The sequence below is a fragment of the Drosophila tropicalis genome, unplaced genomic scaffold (assembly GCF_018151085.1).
Source record: "Drosophila tropicalis isolate 14030-0801.00 unplaced genomic scaffold, ASM1815108v1 contig_108, whole genome shotgun sequence".
NCBI classification, from domain to species: Eukaryota; Metazoa; Arthropoda; class Insecta; order Diptera; family Drosophilidae; genus Drosophila; species Drosophila tropicalis.
In genome coordinates this window covers 827,048-845,788 of record NW_027172444.1, presented here as the reverse complement: position 1 = coordinate 845,788, position 18,741 = coordinate 827,048, and the positions used below count along the sequence as shown (strand labels likewise).

Sequence of the window (18,741 nt, the reverse complement as noted above, 5' to 3'; positions counted from 1 at the left end):
TATTGTTAAAGTAAACTTTGATTATTTTTTGATCGAATTGCATTTAAGCAATCGCTGAAAACAAATGTCATTATTTTATACTTATTTTTTTACGAAAACGTTTCGGAAAAAATGTAGCAGATTTTGTTTAATTTTATCGCTTAATTTTTTCTTTTCTTACAGCTTAAAATGCCTCTCCCAGCCTTTAGATTCCGGTTTCTTTCTTTAATCTACGGAAACCGCCCCAAACTCCGTTCACGTGCAAGAAGGCCAAAAAACAATTCTCAACGGTTTTCCGCTTTGGTATAAAACGCAGAGCTCCCGTTCGCAACGCTCTCAGCCACCAGATTTGTTGGTCTCCTGGTTTTGTTTGTCGATGCAAGGATTTTAGAGAATTTCATTTTACATTTTTTTTCTCTTTTTTTTTAGAACTCATTTTGGATGATTTATTTTTTTTATGAATGGATTTTGAAGCGATCCCTGCGTGGGTGCCAGTTAGCATCTTAATTGGGTCTTTTTATAGTCGATCCTAGGAACTAAATTCTAGAGTTACAAAATTAATTACTGTGTGTGGTATTGGGTATTGTAAATTAAATGTGAGTGAGTGTGGTTGGAGTTGCACGTGTTTAAGACATATTAGTAGATGAGATGTTTAAAAGGGAACTCGTGGAACATATTTGTGTCTGGGGTAGTTTTTAGGAAAGATGTTAATGTTTTAATAATAATTAGACGTTGAGCTTCTGCTCATTTGTAAGGTTGGTTATCGAATGAATGGCATGCATATGTTATGTATGGGCTGACCACTAGAGCTACAAAGTGCATGCGCAGCATTTCCCACGCGCTGAAGGGTAGTTATGCAACACTCGAAAGTTAAGTGTAGATGTGGATGATGATCGCACTAACTTTTATTTGTATCAGGTTATTAGTTACGCCCATCTCTGACGTTGTGGTTTTCTTTGTTCTCATATTACCCCTGCAGAGGGTATTATAAACTTGGTCAGATGTATATATTCTTGATCAGCATGAGAAGCTGAGTCGATATAGCCCTGCCCGTCTGTCTGTCGGTGCGTATGCATTTTACTCAGCCATCTTTTACGAAAACGCTTCGGGATGAAACTAATATTTTGAGGTATTTATAACCCGGGTAAGGATATATAAACTTTGTCCCAGTCGAAGTTAGCTTCTTTGATATTTTTGTTGTTCTTTTAGTTATGCTTTCAACTGTAACTCTTCCTGATCGATCTTTACCGCATCGTTCAAAGTAACGGTAGATCCGGATTAAGGATCCCTTGCATTTCGTGCAGCCAAGGTTATGCCTTACATTGCAATCATAGCTTATGCATAGGGGCTGTTTGCAAGCCAAAATAATTGGCCGCCTTGTAATGAATATGCTAATGACCGCGCGAGTTATCTTCCTTGTATGTAGGAAGTATGTCCAGTTTTGCAGAATACTTTAGTTGTTGACTACCTCTTTCAGATTTTACGCTAGGTATATTTAGATCATTTTGAATGTTGTCGTTCCGTATGTACCACGGATCCCCCGTGATTGATCTTAAAATCTTCGACTGTGCCCCTTGTATAATGTCGACATTGCTGGTACTTGAATGTGTACAGCAGGTAGAGCAATGGACCGAGTACACTGCCTTGCGGTACACCAGCTTTGATTTCGAAATCAGCCAAGACGGAGCCATTACATCTAACATCTGAGTTTGTGGGTGTACTGTGAGAGTTTTTGTCGGACTTTGAACAGACCCTCCAGCCAAACTCTATCGAAAATGGGCAACATCGAGAAAGACAGCCGCACAGTCTTCTTTTAGTTCGAATGCTGTTCGTATTTCGGATGTTATGCGATTGACTTGTTCAATTCAACACACCGAACTGGTGTGAAGGGTTTGTGTTCTCCGATGCCAGAAATGAGTTTAGTTGGAGCTGCAGAACCATTTCAAAACGCTTTCAAAGACATGGTAGCAAACTAATTGGTTTTAAGGATGATGGCTGGGTTTTGTCCTTTTCCCCTTAAGGAATCATGATAATAGTGGACCTTTTCCACGCTCTTGGGAAGTAGCCGATTCTTATTATACCGTTGAACAGTTTGCAGATGTATTGTATGGCAATGATAGGGAGTTCCAGGATCATTTTCGGTGTGATTAGGTCATGGCCAGGGGCTTTTTTTGGCTTTATGTGGTTTTTAATAACTGCAGAGATCTCATCCGATTAAAGTTCCGAGTACTCACTATCCGTTTATGTGCTCGAAGGGGGAAGTACAAATGAGTTTAATGTTGTAGTTGCGTGGAAAAAGATTTTAAGATGTGGGGCAAATACGGATGCCCTCTCTTCGTCACTGTGGGATCGGTTGGATCCCTTATCGGTGAAACTGTCTCTGTAGGAGCGCTTGAAGTTGGGGGGTGGGTTTTCCACAGAGAATGGTGCTGGATGGACTGAGCTTTTCTATGTAGTTCCTTTGAGCCCAGCTTTTCTCTTGTTTTAACGCCTAACGCCTTGGAGAGTTTTGTTGCTGATGAGCGAGTAATCTGCCATTCTCTTCTTAGACGTCGTTTTTCCGTTACTAGTTCTTCTATCCGCCGGCTCGTAGGACTGTCAACAGGTTTAATGTAAGAAGAGGCAGGTGGAGTAGATACTCTTGCTGCAGCTCCCAGTATTGATTCAAGTGCAGAGACGCACATGTCAATGTCCTCTGATGATGATGTTTTGTTAATAGTGTGAATAGCAGCGCAGTGATCCGATTACGAGAAATCGTCTTGGTTACTGCAAAATCAATCAAGTCAGGCACTTGCTGTAGGACTGTGAGCCAGTAAGAAGGCCTACCCGGCGAGACTCAGTTCATCTTATTGAGTGGGTTGTGTAAAAGGTAGCAAGGACCGGGTTCCATTAGAACCTGGTAATTTTGAAATAATAAAGGCGGACACGTCAGTGTCAGTTGATTGTAGTTTTTAGATTGATTCTTTATTCCAAAATTATTCTTTTGCTTAAGCTAAGTTTACATATATATTCTAATGTTGCGACTTATGCGACAGCTGCAAAAGAGAGGGAGAGTGTCAGTACATACATACGTATGTATGTACATATTGTTAGAGCGCTTGTATCAAAGTGCTTGGTCAGCGTTCACACGCTGGCCTGGCTCTAGCTCGTGTTACGCTTGTACATACATTGCTTATGTGAATATATGTATGTGCATATACAAATGCACATACATATACATATGATCATGCTTAGCTGTAAATTTATGTGAATATGTTTATGTACATACATCAATGTATATGTATATATAAACATATTCAAGTGCATATACAAATGCACGTATATGTTTAATTGTTTATACTTACAACAAAGTGTTACAAGTTGAGCTCATTGTATTGAATGATTATTTGTATGAATATACTACACCTCCCCTTTTAGAGAATAACGTAATATTATGGAGTTATTAATAATTATTAGATAATTGAGTGAAGGTAAAATAAAGGTAAGGTAAAGGTGTATGTTAGGAAAATTTTTTTGTTTTAGTTTGTGTCTGGTCAGACAAATTTTCTTTCTCTTTTGTTTACGAAATCGTAGGAATATATTTTCAATAAGACCTTGTTTCCTATTTCTATTTTAAAATCTGATACCAATCAGTTTTATCTACTGAAATATATGTATGAACGAATGTACTCGTTCAAAGTTCTATGACTTTTTTCAACAGTACCTAATGTCTGGTGATGGTGTGGATGTAAATTGAGATAATTTTTTTTACAGAGTTTGAAAACATCTGTTAAATTTTTATGTAGTTCAGAACAACCAATAACAATTAAATCATCCATTGCTTATGGATCTTATATTTAAAATTATTAAATAAGGCAAGTTAAGGCTTGCGCATTTCTGCGGCCCCCTTGCGTTTCTTCGCTCTTTGGCGAAGGTCAGCTTTTATTTTATCGATACGCTCTATACAGCGTTGTCGGTCCTCCACCGTCTTCAGGGTGGCCAGGAAGTCTACTTCCAGCCTCTTCTTCTAGAGTAGCCTCCCTGCAGTTCGTGTCTGCGGAGACTCTCCGTCGAGTTTCCGGGGACATGTCCGATGTCTTGGGGGACATAGCGGCGACAAGCTCATTTAAGTTGCGGCGACATTTAACATTAGATGGCCTAGCAATAAGGACAATCGGGACAACTGAGCGACATAGTCGACGGTATGTCCGCGGATGGTTTTTCGAAAATGTATTGAGGGACATTTGCAAAGAAATTTCCTCTGAACGTCGACGGTACGTCGGCAGGTCTTCTTTGCGTTCGTGTCAGAGGACGTTTCATCGACATTTGCTTTGAATGTCGACTGTTGATCGACGGATCTTCTTTGCATGCGCGTCAGAGGACGTTCCATCGACAATTGCGTTAAATGTCGACCGTTGGTCGGTGGGACTTTTTTAATGCGCTTCAGAGGACGTTCCATCGACAATTACATTAAATGTCGATAGTGTTGTCCATACAAAAATAAAATACAAAATACAAAATTTTCTTTTTATTAATTTATTCATTTATTAAATTTTTATTTAACAGCAAGGGTATAACAATAAACATAAACAATAAATTATGTATCTTCTAATGCCGCTGGCTGTACTCCTTGAGACATCTGCAACATAAAAAATTAAAATTTGTCACTTCTATTTTTAAAATTTAGAAACTTTATTTGAATTATTTTGAAATGCATGCAAACTTACCTTTATAAATTTTTAATAATTTAAATATTTTCGCTGTAATCTTTCACACTGAAATCTTTGACAACTGTCTTGTACGCAAATTTAAATCAAATGCAAAGAGAAACGAAAATTACAAAGCGACGCGTGCCGAAATGGTAAATGAAAACAACAATGCAATGCCCCGTTTGAACTTTGTTCTTTTTGTCTTCCTTTTTGTGGCGTGCCGAAAACTCAGAGTATGCTTGGCCATAACCGACGATGCATGTAAAATGATGTGAAATTTACATATGTTTCACATCAAAAAAACATGCTTATTTAATGATCAATTTATGTATAAGTAACAAGTTATTGACAAATTATGTATACATATATAAAAATAATATGTACATGGTAAAAATGTTCAAATTTTTCCCTCATCCATAAGTAACAAGGGTATGGAAAAGCCGTCATGAAAATAAATATTATTTGATGCTGCATTTTTCCTATTCTTGCCTTTTTTTTTGTGGCAATTTTTTTCAAGAAATTGGTAGCCGAAGTGTTTCGATGACGACATTGGATAGTTCGGGCACCGTCGGCTGGTCTTTGCGTGTCGACGCCGGCAGAATTTAATTCTGCCGACTTCGGTATAGTCGACGATGCGGCGACATTGTCGACCGGGGACATTTGGTACTGGAGGGCTACGCACCTGGCCTCCTCATTTTGTTGGTTCCTTTGTTTGTGTTGAATTTTGGTTGCGAGCCCGGTACTCAGCTATTGTGAGTGGGCGCAGTCCATCGTTGTGATACAATTCTAACGTTCCTTCTAGCGTTGGTGCATCCCTTTGCTGGATAGGAGCAGATTCCGCAAAGGGAATATCTTCACTGCTGTTCATTCGGGTTTTTCTTGTTCGTTCATAATTTGTTTGGTTGTTTAACCGGTGACTTCGTTAAGTATGCTGTTTCTTGTTGTTAAAAATTATGGTTTTTTTTTTCCATTTTTCCATTTTTTTTTTCATTTTGCTGCTGTTGTTGTTAATAGATGCTGCCGCTTCATTTTTTTTTATATATATATAAAATTATGTTATTATAATTTATATATTTTTGAATGCAGCTTTTTGTTTCATCCACAGATGCTTTCTTTAAATTTATGTGAATATGTTTATGTACATACATCAATGTATGTATATATATAAACATATTCAAGTGCACAATTATATTTTAATGCGTATATGTTTAATTGTTTATACTTACAACAAAGTGTTACAAGTTGAGCTCATTGTATTAAATGATTATTTGTATGAATATATTACAGTTGACTATTGTGTTGTAGAACAATGAAGCGATCTCCGGGATAAAGAAATCGAAAAATTGAGAGAGATTGAGAAGCGTGGTAGGCAATACAGGGGCAACCAATGTAGTGTTGCCGCAGCTGGTTTGGACGGTTATAGCAGTTGCTTGTAGGTGCTGTGTTTCAAATCTGTTGAGGAACGAGTGTTTTATACGGTTTTTGATTAGGATACCAGTCCCGCCATGAGCTTTTCCGTCTGGATGATTTGTTGCGTGGAAGGTATATTTTGGTATTTAAAAATTATTTTTTGATGTTAAAAGTGTTTCCTATATCAGCATCACTTGAGTCTAAGAATAGTAGCAGTTCATGTTTGTGCTTGAAAATGCCGTTAGCATTCCAAAGGCATATACGAAGGAATAACACTATTTATTATTGACAAGCTTCTGAATAAGCAGGTTTGGATTCCGCATCAGTTCGTGCATACATTTTTTCATGAACGTCATAACGGTCATGTTTTGATTCAGTGAGATCAATAGGGCCTCTAAGCCACTTGGAGTTTGCTGGCCAAGTTCTGGTGCGCTAGGTTGCGGATTCTGTAGATGGTGGAGTGACGGGGTCTCTTTCGCGGGCTCCGTCTGTCCAGTTCGGAGCACACTAGCGAAGGATACACTAGGACTGTATGTAGCAGGCATGTTAGATGATCTAACAGCCTTGGCGAAGTATACCTCCGGTGTAGTTTTAGAGGCGTTGACGGTGATTTTTGGTCCAGCTCTGTAGTTGGCCGTGTGGTTCCCTCCACAGTTACTGCATAGTCTTAGTGCGACTTTGTTTCTGTCCTTGGTGCAAATGCCATCTTTATGATGTTCGCCACAGCCAACATACACTGACCTGAGATTGCAATTGTTAGAGGTGTGGTTGTATTCCTGGCAGTTTTTACACTGCGGTGGTTGGTATCTCTTATGGGGCTCCTCTACGGTGATTCTTCTGTGCAATAGGAGCTGAAGGTTGTAGATTGGGTGCACTTTATTTGGCTTTGACCGCTTTGCATCTGGTTGGAGCTCGATTTTAAAGAGCGGCTGTGCGACTTTGTTCCTGTTGATGATGTTGACAACAGACTTAACCGCAAAGTTTTTTTCGGCCAATGCGTCTGCTATTTCTTGGGTTGGGACCCCTTTAACACAACATGGAGCCCTTTTACTGCTTTTTAGTTGGTAGGTATAGAAGTTGATGTTAGCATTACGGAGGTACTTTTCGATGATGCGGAAATTGTCCTCAGTTTGGGTTTGACATTTAATTTCTTTTTATGTTACCCCTATTGATGGGGTTACAACAAAGTTATTTGCCCCTTCTGTTTCCACTAGCATTGAAATCAGGGCGCTGCAGTTGGCTCCACGGATGTATAAAGGGTCTAGCGAATTTAACTGTTTCTACAGCGTCGGCTTGATCGTCTTGCTGATCGGCAAGAATTTTAAAACGATTCCCGGCTAGGGGTGCTACTCGTTCATTAGGTTTGGTTATTTTCGGCGTATTGTCACTTTTTTTCTTTTGCGGGCTTAGCTTCCGCTTAGTTATTTTAATAAATCTATCCATTCTTGTTTGAACAGAAGGCGTTGGGTTTATTCCTCTGGCTGACTCTGCGCGACTTGTCGGTGACGGCTTGAGGCAGGTCAATACTTCGGCAGACGTTGCAGTAGTTGCTGTCAACGAGCTGACGGTGCTGGTCGGTGCAATCGGTGACCCAGTTATCGATATTGATGGAGAAGCGCACTGCTCTCTCCCACGGTAAATTTCTGTTGGTTGATAAGTGGCTTGCATTTTCGATGCTATTGCTTACGGTAGCATTGTTTGGGCCCGAATTGGCGGTCATGTCTTTTTCAAGATTACGCAGTTTGTTGTTGCAACTTACTATATATTACTATTAGGCAAGCCCGAGGGGGTTTTGGTGGAGATGTGGCGGAACCGTTAACGGTAACACGCGCGGATTATGGCTTTACTTATTAAAAAAAAAACCACAACCACAAACATCTAAAGATTTAGATGTTCAAAAGTAAACTAATCATGATATTTAATTTGGCATGTGTTAATGCTTGTCTGGCTTTCCTTGTTCTTGCCACTAAGTAGTTATGCATAAGTAACGAAAAATAACGTTGACGCTCCTATGCTTATGCTTTGTCATGCATAAGTAAAGGAGATGACGGATGATGGTTATGCTTTACATTGACTTATATGTATGCAAGCAGTTTTGAACAATTATGCTAATTTCGACTTTATTATCATTCTTAAGCAAAGGTATGTTATATTGTGTGACTCGCGTGTGTGTACTTTGTCATAACCCTACACCGTTGCTCTATGTATAAATAGTACAACCTTTAAGAAAAATCGGTTGGTTATTATAATATTCATTGTTCTTTACACATGAAGTCATAAAGTTTTATCTATAGTTTCCCAAATGTTTTTTTTATTTATTATTGAATTGTTTGTATGATTATAGTGTATTGTTTTTAACTCATTTCTTTTTTAATTCATTTCTTGTATCTTGTCTTAAATAAGAGCTTCGCAACAAGCTTAAGGGCGATCGAACAATTTCCCAAGTTCACCTTCTTCCAATCCCTCATAATGGCTATGATTAAACTTGGCCAACTTACGTGACCGTGGAGTAACAGATTCATCATAAGACGTTTTTGCTCAAAATCTGGACAATCGTTAGAGCCCAGAAAAGCTGTTTAAGTGAAAGGTTTACAAATATAGGGCTTATGCTACGAGTGTCTGTGTAGGGAGTGAAATTGAGTGTGGTGTGTGAAATTCTGTTGTTTGAGTGTGATATGTTTAGGAAGAGAGTTGTGTCTTGATTTGTTTGAAACGTTCTTTGTCTAATATGTTAAGTGTGGGTGTAATAAATAAGTAAGCGAGTCCTAGCGTCGGGACTCTGTCTTTTCGTGTTTCTTAGAAATTGGCTCACAACACTAAGGAGTCTTCCTTTAAAGCGCTATTATGCAACAAAACAATACGTACGATTTGTTGTGCTTACATCTCCCTACTTAAGAATCGACATCCTGGAGATATTTCGTTTACCCCGTTATGGATTTTACATTAATTTTTCACATTAAAGTTGTGTCCTTCATTTATGATTTCTGACAGCGTTAGTAATATTGCCAAATTTTTCGTAAAGGCATCGAAGTCAAAGTGATAGGGTTAAATTTAAATTGAATTACAAATTTTCTTGTAAATTCGTTGTCTGCCAGAACTTCAACGAACCTTGCGGTGAAGGTGATTGAATAACATTTGGCGATTCCTTGTGATTCGTCGATTTTTAGAATGTTGATGACTTCATCTAATCTTTTTTTTTTTGAGGAGCATCTTGCGTGGTTGAATTGTTTGTTGATTTTCCTCGCGTATGAGCGAGACCTGGGATGGTAATATTTGATCCCGTTTGATACGTCTATTGAAACACCTGGATGCCTTGATTTTCACATTGAAATTCCTCAATTTTCAGAGTCGTTAAAGTCTTTCAGATTCATATTCGAACACCTGATACCCTAGAGCATAGTCCGAGGGTTGGTATTGTTCGTGTTTTCTAAGAAAAGCTTAGGCTAATAGTGTATGTTTCTTCTGTGTGGGTGAAAATGGTGATGGAGTTAACCTGCCTTGGATATGTTACTTAGTTTATTACTTGTGAACTTATTCTATGATTACCTTATCATTTTGGCATTCTTTTCCGGGAAATATTGCTATCTGTTTACTTGCGAGAAGTAACTCTTGACCAACTTCATATATTTCAGGGACATTTTTTTCTTAATTTCTTGCTCTATTAGTCACATCCTATCTATGTTCCAGTAATCCTTCGATGCGTTTTGAGATTTGATTGAAGAACAGAATAGCGTGTTTTTTTTTTTAGTCAGGGAATGTATTATCTGGTTGTATCTGGCCATTGTAAATTTCCCAAGTTGCGGTGAATTTAGATTTAGAAACTCTACTCGCAGGCATCGATATATTTCCAGTAATGTAAAGTAGAAACGTTCTACTTGTCCATTAACCGTCCTTTTTTTAACGGCTTTCGATTCCCAGGTAGTGCAAATACATAGTTGAGAATTGTTATGAATAATATGTAAGGCATGGCCGTAGCTTGCAAAATAAGGTTTTTTTTCCGGTTCCCGGAAGTGGTACACTACCCGGGCTGTCATTCTTAGGAAATAATATATTAGGAGGTTCTGCTGGATGCTTAACAGTGTTAAGGATGGAACCGTCTCAAGGATTTTTCTGGGTAACTCAGTACCCTTGGATTGCAGTTCTCGCCCATTCCAGCCTTTTCCCGAGGGAGTATCGTTTGCAAGCCAATCTTATAAGTTGAAAAGCGGTCACTTATTACCTCCAAATGTGAAGGGTGCTTGGAATTTCGACCAGAATTTTGTTTTCAGCTCTTAACATGAGGGGGGCCCTTAATTTCCAACCGGCCAAAATGATTGTGAAAGTGTTAAGTGTCAAATTTGCATATGGTGTATGTATATGATAGCGAAGTTGTTGCACCCGTGCTCAATTTTTTCGCGCTTTGTGTCGATTATCGCGCTCCGTGTTAGTCGGCCCGCAGATGCAGGGCTTTTGAGTCCTCAAAGTCTTAAAGTCTCAAAATTAACCAATCAGCGTCCAATACCAATACCAAGCATCCCAGTAGTGGATTTTTGAAATACAGTATTGAATATGTAAAACTGATGCCGACGATACCGTCATTAAGGTGCAATCTAGTATCTGCCTTAGCATGTCTAAAAACATGTCTGCCCCAATGGTCTGAAGAATAGCTGGCACATGACGTGTGCGCAAAGAAAAAGAATGCAAGGGACGCGCATCACACCGGTCACCAATCGCATTTGGTGCCGCGGATAAACAATGGCCTGGTAACCAAATTGGCGACCGTGAGAAGCTACGCGAGTGGGGCACAACTACTAGCAATTCTACTTCTTATTACAGGCAAAATCGCCCAGAGAAGCACTTTATCAGCAGAAAAAACCGGGCGGACGATGACGTAGGGTTTTCATTTTTTTGAGTAGGTTGAACGTTTATGGTATTTGCGCATTTGAGTTGTGCTCTTTGTTGTGTTTTGGTAGAAACAAGGAAACGGGAAAGAGTTATTACTGATCGGAATAAGCGCTAGGTTTGTTGTCTTATCTGAGGGAAAAAAGGAAAGAGTAAAGGCCGATCGCCCGATCGTTCGGGAATAATGAGCTATGGATAAGAGAAGTAATAATAGTACCGCACCTTTGATTAACTTTACCTGGTTTAGCTTAAAGTAGGATTTGTGAAATTGTATGCTTAATTTCGTTACTTACGTGAAAGTCCTATCGTGAGTGACTTTTTCTGGGAGGGACTCTCTGACCTGCTTACCCTTAAATAGCTTGCTGGTCACTTTAATATTAACTTCATGGGTTTTTTAAACTACGGCTAATGTTTGTTCTCTTTAGTTTCCGATGCGAGAATGTGCTTCATCTGCCTTAAATTTACTTTTTACTCCTCAATTTCACATGATAGCTATAGTTTGGGCAAGAGATAATGCAGAAAGCTCAGTTTTCTTACCGTTATTAAATGTATGTTATTGTCAAAGCGAACCGTTCTCACACCCATGGATTTTGGCGAATGCCGTCTGATATCTTTCTACTTGCCTGTTCGTTTTACTACATTTGTGTAACATATAACACAAATATATTTAACTAAAATGTATAATAATACAAAATAAAGTACAACAATTTTTTGGAATATATCAGAGTTGTTAACAAAAGTCACCGTTGCCTAGGAGAGCGATACAATATAGTCGTCCGATAGTGTTTAAATTTAGCACAACTGTCAATTAATATTTTTAGCTCGCAAATATTTAATTTGAAAAATAATAAACTTATTTCCATTTCGATTGTTTTAATATTTAAAATCTGAAATGTGAGTGAAAATGTAGACCCAAAGTTATTATGAAAAATATTGTTTTTAGGTTACGTATATGAGATTCTATAACCAACTATCAAATAGATTAATATATATGTAATATTGTACGTTTAAATGGTCTTATTAAGCAGTAAAATTAGTATAAGATGATTTGAAGAGGCTACAACGAATTAAAGGGATAAACGTGCGAAAGGTGGAATATCCCCAGATTGTGTTGAGGCTGTGTGAAAACTTATACGACTTTGACCGAACAAACATGCAATCAAATAAAGATAAGGACGTCCCGACGTTGGCCCAAAAGAGATAGTCAATTGCCGGGCAGAAACGAGCAACAAACACCCTTTCAACGCATTTAGGGAGGTGTCCTGAAGTCAAGAAAATTCCCAACGAAAGAAAACTAAGCGTATGAGTGATGAGGAAATCCAATCAATATCAAAATGAAAACAACCTCTAATACTCAAGCAAATCTAAAAAATGACTTATTTTTTCACTGGGACAAAAAGAGCCATAACGACTTTAAGGACGAAAACAAAAAAATTTAACTTTAGTAGATCCCAGAAGGAGACAAAACGACCAAGTCGATTTTCGGCACAAAAGTGATCTTAACTGAAAGAGACTCATTATTGGCTCGGCAATTAAGTTGACGAAAATAATAAAGTACATCCACATCGTACAAATAACGATACCAGCGATCAAATGATTAAATATGGCACTGCTAAAACGCACTGCAGTTCTAAAGGCCGAATTACTTGTAAATCATTCTTTGCAATAAAATTCTCTTTGGTGATATCACTAAGATCATAACTAATGGCAGAGAACCAGATAACTTTGGAACCTCAGAGACAGGACACACCTGAGCAGACAAAAAGTAGTAGGTACTGCCCGAAAGTGAATCTTGCTGAGTGCGCAGCGAGACAGCGAGGAAAATATAAGGAACGAAGGAATCATTGGTAACAATTTCAGTCGACTTCCTAGGATCATTGCCTGATTACTGATTAAGTGATTTTCGAAATCGACCGAGCTGCTGAAACAAATGTTCCAGCAAACACAGAAATACAGCTGATGCTTAATTTAAGGAGAATGAAAAAGTCACCATAATAGCACCATAAACATAAAAAGAAAATCAAATTATCTTAGCAAGTGACTTTCATTAGGTCGCAATAAACTCACACCAGCGATAAAGACTTTAAGCGAAAATAAAACACAAATATTAAAACAATAACGGGACCGTTAAAAATAAATTGTGTGTTAAAATTTAGAGCCAACTGCTCCGGATTGAGCAGGCGTTAAGTATGGAGACCAAGCCTGTGAGACACAGATTGGGCATAGGAATATTATCAAGTATAACAATAGATATTGCAACGAAGTTAGCACCAAGAAATTGAAAATTTCTTTTGAAAAACTAGAGAAACATTTCCGTCGATTTGTAAACTACAGCAAATAAGAAGAGTCCATATCAGCCAATGCAGACAGCAAAGCCAACAAATATAAACTAAAATGTCGGAAGTCAAAACATAAAAGCAAGATCACTACAATGTTTTCCAAAAATTTTAAAAAAGTTGTGCCTAAATTTAATCAAATTTAAACATTAAAGAAATACAAGGAAAACCCAAACCTGAACTGCTCAAGTAAAGAAGAAGTGAAATGGTGTACTACTTACGCTTGCAACTGTCAGTCATTGTCATCTCATCGTATATGCAAATCGATAGGACACGAGGATATTAAAAAGGGTGAAAGTAGCTATTAATTTTAAGTGAAGGGCGGGGTATTTGGATAGAGTATGTAAAATTAAGCAAAATAATTAGTGGATTCATATAGTAAGACAATATAATAAAATTAAATAATAAGAAACAATAATGAAGATTTATTTCAATAGACAATAAATTAAAGTAATCTAATTAAATTTAACCATTAGAAAAAAAAGGGGGAAGAAAAAGATGCGAGACGAACCACATACATACACAACAGTGAAAATGTATGAAAGTAGAAAAGAAGTTCCAATCCGCCAAAAAATAAAGAAAAAATACTCAGTAAATCGTCAATAAGTAAAAGAAGGCAAAAAGCCCAACAGAAAAGAAAAGATGCGACCTGGGTTAAACAAATCGTGAAAAAAGATTAAGGTGTTGCGAAAAGCGTGGCAATAGTAAATTCCTTCTATACACCTAATACAGGCAGGGAGAATTTTAAAATAAATTTAACAATTGTAAACAAAATAGAAACAGATGATGGTAATTAAAACGGCAGTAACAGAAATCATTTTGAAAAGTGCAATTTTAATGAGTTAACTCATATTAAAGTAAAGTGGAAAGAGAAAGAAGTTTGACTTAAATCAACCAAATTGTTTTAAAATTTTATTCAAAAATGTGTTTTTTTTTAAACTTTCTATGTAGAACTTGCCTATGAACTTGCCGAATGACTATCTTATATAGCTCCACTAGATACTAACTAATGAATGTAGTGACTTTTATCAATAACTTCATTTTAAGAAATTCATACATCTTTCTCTCTTTTTAATATGTTATGGTCATATTTGTATTCATTTTGATTAATGTGCAACTGTAGCAAGAACGAGCACTAAGAGTAGAATGGTTTCCTTTTTGAAATATAAGCTATGATTTACTACAGGGTGGGCCATTTAAGGTGGAAGGATTTGTTTTTGCAATAGCAAAGTAAAAAGTGAAATTTTTAAAATTTTTTTGTGAAATTCATTTATTTAGGTCCAAGGAGATTTGTTCTAACTACTTTTTAAATATGATATCTCGTAAATGACCGCCTTGGCCTTGACCGCAAAATGTGCCCTTTGGATTGCCTATTGAGAAAAGAAAATTTTGAATAAATCGTTTGAACAATTTTCTTTATTCACTTAAAAATTGTAAACTGAGTGTTTTAAAACATTAACGTTGTTTAACTTTTCAAAGACAATGGGGTTAAATATATTTAGTTGCTATTCTTTAATGCTTACTCTAGTGACAGGAACCGAAATGAGCCGATATGGGTTCTGGTATACTTCATATGGCGTGTGTGTGGTCAATATGTGGTCAATAAGTGGTCGGAGTGCCTCAGAACGGAGGCGGGTATTTCTTCCGGGAATCGAGGTGCAGGCCATTCTTCTAGTTATAGAGAAGGTGACGTCCCGAGTGGACATGAGTGTGGTAACATGTATTTACAGATTAGGGTATGGTTTTATAACCAAAAAAAAAAAAAAACACTTTTTTAATCATTTTTTGTGAAGATACGAATAGTTAAAGACTATGTTTTAAATACATCTGGATTATTGACATTTATTGAAGAAATTTTAAATTCCATATAAATATTGTAACGAACACGCAGGTGTCGGAGAGAATGAAGACAAGGATAAGGAATAAAGCACTACACTGAAATAGGGATTTTCGTGTAGAGGTAATGGGTGTTATTCGAAGGAACTAGATGTCATTGCCTTCTCTTTACCCACCAACCTTGTAAAACTGTAGGAATCTCGGTATTACCCATATTTTGGCTGTTAAATCTCTTACGTCAGGTGCCCAAATAAACTAACTCAGCAATTCATCATTTCATACACATATTCAATTTAAAGACAAAATATCAAAGAAGCGAACATCAGCTATGCCGAAGTTTATATACCCTTGCAGTCCTTGGCAATAATAATTTTACATGTTCAAAATTTGTTTTCTGCAACTATTCATTAATATACAAACAAAACAATTTTACTGTTTATACTACAATTTGTTCTTCTTCCCTCATTCCGAAAGCAAAGCAACGCACGCATACACATACAGTTTATGTTTTTTTATTTCATTTAAAACATTAATAACATAATTACAAATAACAGATCCATATACATATCATCATAATTACAATTAACAGATACATACATACATACATACATGTACATACATATCATATGTATATCAGGTTACACAGGGGAAAAAAACTAACGAAGTCGGGTACTGCGGGACGACTTGTCGGTATTGCATCGTAGACCGTGTACTTGTTTAATTCGCCGACCTTCCCCCGCTCTAACTGCCTAAGCTTTTTCATCACGTGGGTGTGAATGAACACGTCAGTTCAGTTTTGTAGTCATATTCAGATTGATTTTTATTCCAAAAATATTCTTTGGCTTAACCTATTGTTACATAGATATTCTTATGCTGCGACTTAGGCGACAGCTACAAAAGAGAGCGAGAGAGCGAGTACATACATACATATTATTTAGAGCGCTTGCGTCAAAGTGCTTGGTTAGCGTTCACACGCTGGCTTGGCCCTAGCTCATGTTACGCCTGTGCATTGCTGCTCATGTGTATACATATATGTATGTGCATATATAAATGTACATACATATATGAACATAGCTGTATATTTATGCGAGTATTGTAGTAGGCTACATATAAATCCCCTGGTCTAAGTATGTATATAATACTTATTTACTTACTTCAATAATAACGCTAATCCAATACATATATAAAAGAACCCTATTGTATAAGCGATAACCTGTATTATGTAGCGATTAAGTTATATCGATATCAATGTTGTGATATCGATGACCTTTAAAGAAGACAACGCTGATACGTTCTTCCTATCTGAAAAGCTTACAGCGACCAGACGTGCATTTGAGAAAAACATAAAAATATTAATCCATCCATTGTGAATTGATATTAAAGCTGAGAAAATAATAAACGATTATAACTCTTACAATCTCAGAAGTGGTTCTTACTCGCCATGAACGAAGTTAACTTTAATTTGTGCTCCGTAGTGTTTTTAAAACAGTGGTTACAGAGTCTCGGTCTGCCTACAACGGGCTCTAGAGCCGAAATTATGGCCCGTCTGCTTGAAATTCCACCAGAGCAGCGTGGAAGTCCACCGGAGTCTCAGCAAGCTGAAAACATTGAGCAGCAAGGAAACCGTGATCAGCCCCTAGCTCAACATGTGGATGCTGAGCTACCGCATGATGAGGAGATTGAAGCTGTCGAACAACAAATCAGCGCTCAGCCAGAGCAAATGGAAGCATTAAACGATGAAGCTGTAACATTGGTACAGTTACGTGGAGAACTCAATGCTACCAGAGCCATGCTACAGAAGTTGTGTCTCGAGGTTTCAGATCGAGCACATGGCAATCTTACAGTCGATTGCCTTGACAGCATTAATGACGTCAACATCCACAGTGGCAACGCTCTAAAAGACACCAACTGCAGTGGCAACGCTGGAAATATCAACGACCACATTGGCACCGCCAAATATGGTAGTGTTGAACAGCGATCCAACCAAATGATAAACAAGTTATTGGATTCACCAGCAGCAGCTCTGTCGCTAGCAAAGGAAGTTGCTATGGATTATAATGGGGACACTTGTGCTCGCGCTTGGATTTCTCAGATGCAAAATATTTCGCAAATATATAACTTGGATGTTGTATGCATGCGGATGCTGTTTATCGCTAAGCTAAAGGGTAAAGCACAACAGTGGCTGCACAACAGTGCGACACGTATTCTCGAGCCGGTCGATCAGCTGTTTGATCAACTTTACTTGGCATTTGGAAATAAAACATCGAAAGCTGAGGCTAGAAGCAAATTTCAGAATCGCAAGTGGCTAGCCAGCGAGAATTTTGGTACCTATTTCGATGAAAAGATGAGGCTGGCTGATGACATCAACATCGATATGGAGGAGCTGTTGGAGTGCATCATTGACGGGATATCATCAAAAAGTTTGCGCGATCAAGCACGTATCCAGTGTTTTTCGGATCCAAGGCAAATCCTTCAGGCGTTTTCATCAGTGCGTCTACCGGAGTTAAAGAAACATCCTATTCCAACACAATCGGGCAGAGAGTCTTATAACAGCGTCTATAAGGATGTGCGTTGCGTGAATTGCAATTCCAAGGGTCATCTAGCAATTGATTGTCATAAACCGAAAAGGGAGCGAGGATCTTGCTACGCTTGTGGTGCTTTTGGCCATTTTGTTGCCCAATGTCCGGAGAGGAAGAGTGCGACTGGCAACCAATATGTAAGAATATTCAATATATATTTTTGTCAAAAATCTAGATCTCCATTAATTGCAGCGTGCCTCCTAGACTCTGGAAGCTCTATTTCTTTTGTTAAAAAACGTCATATATCAAATCACCTAACACTGGAGCCAGTATTGAAAGAATATTTCGGTTTAAATCAAAGCCAATTAAACATATTTGGAAAAACCTTATGTTATGTATTGAAAGGATCAATAAAATGTTATTTTTATTTAAATGTAGTACCGAATGAGTCTATGAGTCACGATGTAGTTCTTGGAAGAGACTTTTTAGCGGCATGTAATTTGAAATTTAATCTAAGCGCACTGAAATTGGTTACAGTACAAAAAATGGAGATTGAAAACAGAGAAGATACAAATAATTCTAACTTAAAATATAGTAAACAGTTAGATGAAACAGTTAGTAAACAAGTAGATAAAATAGTAAGTAAACAGTTAGATGAAACAGTTAGTAAACAAGTAGATAAAATAGTAAGTAAACAGTTAGATGAAACAGTTAGTAAACAAGTAGATAAAATAGTAAGTAAACAGTTAGATGAAACAGTTAGTATAGAATTAAATAAAACAGATAACACAGAGTTAAAGGAAAAAGATAGGATACAGTCTGATAGGACGTTAAATGAACAGAGACACGAAATACTTACTATTCAATCAAATAACAAATTTATTGAGGAAGAATTAGAAAAAGTCGTCAATGACTTATCAAATATTAATTACACTGAAGACACAATTGAAGATTTTAATTGGGACGAAAAACTGAATTATGATACCAAATGTAAACTAAGACAAATAATTAAAATTTATTCTTTAAATGCGACAATCCCAGAAGAGCCAATGACTAGATGTGAAATCAAATTAAATTTAGAAAAATCGAAAC

At 37.3% G+C, this 18,741-nt stretch overlaps 2 long non-coding RNA genes across 2 annotated transcripts in view; both read left to right on the top strand.

Annotated features, from left to right (window-relative positions):
* LOC137573057 (uncharacterized) overlaps positions 1–18,741 on the top strand; it is a 140,570-nt gene that overhangs the window by 38,305 nt on the left and 83,524 nt on the right. The window lies entirely within an intron of this gene.
* Positions 17,428–18,086, top strand: LOC137573094 (uncharacterized). Its single transcript, XR_011031820.1, has 2 exons — positions 17,428–17,846; positions 17,902–18,086. It is a non-coding gene; the product is annotated as an uncharacterized lncRNA (long non-coding RNA).